Genomic DNA, 4,785 nt, shown 5'->3' with positions numbered 1-4,785 from the left:
GGCACATCCACACACACATCAAAGACATGGAGGGCTCGGCTGAATCTATTGCTTTCTTCTCTACGTGTCACGTTTCATCGAGGTAGCGTCCTAGGCCCAAGCATCTTCAGCGAGTGGTTAGAATATGCAGTGCACTGCCCGAGAGAGAGGGTGCTGGAGGCAGATTCAATGGTGACTTTGGTCGGAGGGTCGGACACTTATCCGAAGAGAGAATATTTGCTGCAGGGCGAGTGGGACTGGGGAAGTTGCTCGTGCAGAGAGCTGATGCAGACATGACAGGCTGAATGTATCATTCAATGCGTGCAGTTCTGCAGTTGGTTACCGCCTCCTCAAAAACGCTGTGCTGGTCACGTGAGAAGTCACGTAAGCTTAGCCCTGACCCACCTGATTGGTGAGATACTGACGATCTCTACATGACCATGAGGCAGTGGTTCACTGACAGGGGGAAAAAAGCAACTGCTGTAAACGGACCTGCTGCTCTAGTCAGAAATCCTGGGAGGACTACGGCGACAGGGAAACTGTCAGCAGTGATCTACAAGTCTTTGAACAGAATCAAGCTGACTGAAAACATGGAGGACAAATGGGACTTGAGGCAGTCCGCGGTATTGTAGTTATCGCTTCTCGGCCTTTTGGCTAAGATCAAGTGTAGTATCTGTTCTTATCAGTTTAATATCTGATACGTCCCTTATCTGGGGACCATATATTAAATTGATTTTTGGAGCAGGGAGATGGAATAGGGGCTTGCTCCGTCCACTCCACGCATCGACCTGGTATTGCAGTACCTCCGGGAACGGTGCACCCCTCGTCTATAAATCTAAAAACAGCTTCATGTTTATAGCTCAGGCCTTCGGTGCTTTGTGTCCGCTGGGTGGGTTTGAGTACCAAGTGCTTCATTTCTCACACCTCACATCCAGCCGGGCGTGAGTCGATTCAAACTCGTCTGTTCTAAGGTGGCTGTTCAGCTCCTGCTCCCTATCCTCCTCTCGCCATCTCTGTCTCTTGCGCACCTTGACACTTGCTCTCAATGTCGTCCCCTCACATTCCGAGGTGAGAGATTGGAGGGCAAGGTCGCGTTTGGCCTCTCACCCTCGGAACGTGCAGCCCTCCACTCTCTCTGTTCCAACCCCAACCTCACTATCAAACCAGCAGACAAGGGAGGCGTGGTAGTAGTTTGGCACACCGACCTTTACACCGCTGAGGCTAAACGCCAGCTCGCGGACACCTCCTCCTACTGCCCCCTTGACCATGACCCCACCTCCCACCAACAAACCATCATCTCCCAGACCATCCATAATCTCATCACCTCAGGGGATCTCCCATACACCGCCTCCAACCTCATAGTCCCACAACCCCGCACCGCCCGTTTCTACCTCCTGCCCAAAATCCACAAACCTGACTGCCCCGGCCGACCCATTGTCTCAGCCTGCTCCTGCCGCACCGAACTCATCTCTGCATACCTCGACACGGTCCTGTCCCCCTAAGTCCAAGAATTCCCCACCTACGTTCGGGACACCACCCACGACCTCCACCTCCTCCATAATTTTCACTTCCCCTGTCCCCAACGCCTATCTTCACCATGGACATCCAGTTCCTGTACACCTCCATCCCCCATCACGAAGGACTCAAAGCCCTCTGCTTCTTCCTTTCCCGCCGTACCAACCAGTACCCTTCCACTGACACTCTCCTTCGACTGACTGAACCGGTCCTCACTCTGAACAACTTCTCTTTCCAATCCTCCCACTTCCTCCAAACCAAAGGAGTAGCCATGGGCACCCGCATGGGCCCCACTTATGCCTGCCTCTTCGTAGGATATGTGGAAAAGTCCATCTTCCGCAGCTACACTGGCACCACCACCCAGCTTTTCCTCTGCCATACCGATAACTGTATCGGTGCTGCCTCGTGATCCCACGAGGAGGTTGAACAGTTGATCCACTTTACCAACACCTTCCACCCTGACCACAAATTCACCTGGACCGTCTCAGACTCCTCCCTCCCCTTCCTAGACCTTTCCATTTCTATCTCGGGCGACCGAATCAACATGGACATTTACTATAAACCGACCGACTCCCACAGCTACCTAGACTACACCTCCTCCCACCCTGCCCCCTGTAAAAACGCCATCCCATATTCCCAATTCCTTCGTCTCCGCCGCATCTGCTTCCAGGAGGACCAGTTCCAAAACCGTACAACCCAGATGGCCTCCTTCTTCAAAGACCGCAATTTCCCCCCAGACGTGGTCGACGATGCTCTCCACAGCATCTCTTCCACTTCCTGCTCCTCCACCCTTGAGCCCCGCCCCTCCAACCAACACCAGGACAGAACCCCACTAGTCCTCACCTACCACCCCACCAACCTCCATGTCCAGCGTATCATCCGCCGTCATTTCCGCCACCTCCAAACGGACCCCACCACCAGGGACATATTTCCCTCCCCTCCCCTATCAGCATTCCGAAAAGACCACTCCCTCTGTGACTCCATCGTCAGGTCCACACCTCCACCAACCCAACTTCCACTCCTGGCACCTTCCCCTGCAACCGCAAGAAATGCAAAACTTGCGCCCACACCTCGCCCCTTACTTCCCTCCAAGGCCCCAAGGGATCCTTCCATATCCGCCACAAATTCACCTGCACCTCCACACACATCATTTACTGCATCCGCTGCACCCGATGAGGTCTCCTCTATATCGGGGAGACAGGCCGCCTACTTGCGGAACGTTTCAGAGAACACCTCTGGGACACCCGGACAAACCAACCCAACCACCCCGTAGCTCAACACTTCAACTCCCCCTCCCACTCCACCAAGGACATGCAGATCCTTGGCCTCCTCCATCGCCAGACCATGGCAACACGACAGTTGGAGGAAGAGCGCCTCATCTTCCGCCTAGGAACCCTCCAACCACAAGGGATGAACTCAGATTTCTCCAGTTTCCTCATTTCCCCTCCCCCCCCTTGTCTCAGTCAAATCCCTTGAACTCAGCACCACCTTCCTAACCTGCAATCTTCTTCCTGACCTCTCCGCCCCCACCCCCACTCCGGCCTATCACCCTCACCTTGACCTCCCTCCACCTATCGCATTCCCAAAGCCCGTCTCCCAAGTCCCTCCTCCCTACCTTTTATCTTAGCCTGCTGGACACATTTTCCTCATTCCTGAAGAAGGGCCGATGCCCGAAACGTCGATTCTCCTGTTCCTTGGATGCTGCCTGACCTGCTGCGCTTTTCCGGCAACACATTTTTGGCTCTGACCAGACAGCTCAAGCTCAGTCCCTCGACTGACACCACCCCTCAGAAGATCCCTTTCTTGATCTCTGGTTGACCTTGAGCATGAACTAGGATTCTTCCCCGTAGAGCCTATAAAGATCCAGATTATACCAGGGCAAAACTGCCTCCAATAAACCCAGAACTCCCTAAGACCAGAAGCAATAGAAGCAATATCAACCTTGATATATACGTCCCTCCAAGGTATTCTAGTCCCCTGCCAATCACTCTGCAACACCCTCATTCTACTTGTCCCAAAGCCAGGATGTCCAGAATGGTGATTAGGACAGGGTCTCAGACAGATCAATACAATCATCCAGCCTTTACACCCGGTTGTGCCAAATCCTGCATTGATTCTTAGCAGTATCCCTGCTAGCGCCTGTATTTTCACCTAGTTGACCTACAGGATGCTTTCTTCACTCTCTCTCTCTGAGCAGATTCCCAGATTTACCTTCTGTCGTGGAAATTAAATCGACTTGACTCAATTATTAGCAAGAGCAAAGAAAGGATCTTTATTTTAAATCCTGCAGGATTGACTCATTACGCGAAGCCAGATGCCTCAATGCAAAGAGTACTGAACATTGTACAGATGCTTGCCTTGTGGCGTTCCTTATCACACTCTCAAGGGCAAAGACTGGGGGAAACTCCAGTTATTATCCTTTCATCCCCGATCCTAGACATAAGTTGTTCAGCTTTCGCTGAGTTTGACTATCGCAAGGTCGAGTTGAATGTTTACAGAATTCAAACAGATAAGCTAACTGCAGACCTTCATCAAAGCATCGTTTACAAAGCTCAGTACAGCATTGAATTTAGGCAAAGCATTCTCTTTTAAATTTCACAGTAAATGGATACTCAATTTCACAGTAAATGGATAATTTTCCATTACACCTTCAAAGGTCAACAGTACACTTGGACGTGCCTCCCTCAGGAATTTGTCCATTCACCCACTTTTATTCTCCCAGGTATTGCACGGGCAGCTTTCGGAGTTTCAGCTCCTGGGCAGCATCACCTTTGTCCAATATGTTAATGACTTGCTCCTAGCTAGCCTTTCGGAATCTGCTCACATCAGATACCAAACATCTCCTGAACGCCCTCCATTGTTGGGGATCTGTCATACCAGCCAGCAAGATTCAGCACACCGAGCACAGTCACATTCCTGGGACCCTTGCTGAGTGTCTCTGATAGACGATTGACCCTGGAGCATATTGCACCCATTTTCGTGACCCTCCACTCTGCCCACAAGTGCCAAGGAAATGTGTGCTGCCTTAGGCCTAGTTAACTACTGCTGACAGTGGCTCCCTAATGTAATGTTAAACTCCAAACAATTAACCATTTTGGCTCAAACAAGGCTTCAAACACCTTCACCCTAAATGAAGAACAAAAGTCAGTTTTCACTGAATTAAGAATGGCCCATTGCCAGTGCTCCAGCACTTGGAAGGTAATTGTATGACTGGCCCTTCCAGCTGTATACCTTCCAGCTGTATTCTCGAGGACTGTGCAACTGCTGTTTTAACCCCAAACCCACAGGGAT

General features: G+C 51.3%; 1 non-coding gene across 1 annotated transcript; it reads left to right on the top strand.

Annotated features, from left to right (window-relative positions):
* Positions 1-613: 613 nt before the first annotated feature.
* Positions 614-804, top strand: LOC140480949 (U2 spliceosomal RNA). Its single transcript, XR_011961431.1, has one exon. It is a non-coding gene; the product is annotated as a U2 spliceosomal RNA (small nuclear RNA).
* Positions 805-4,785: the final 3,981 nt, after the last annotated feature.

This window comes from Chiloscyllium punctatum, chromosome 8 (genome assembly GCF_047496795.1).
Source record: "Chiloscyllium punctatum isolate Juve2018m chromosome 8, sChiPun1.3, whole genome shotgun sequence".
NCBI lineage: Eukaryota > Metazoa > Chordata > Chondrichthyes > Orectolobiformes > Hemiscylliidae > Chiloscyllium > Chiloscyllium punctatum.
This window is presented reverse-complemented; position numbering and strand designations above follow the sequence as displayed.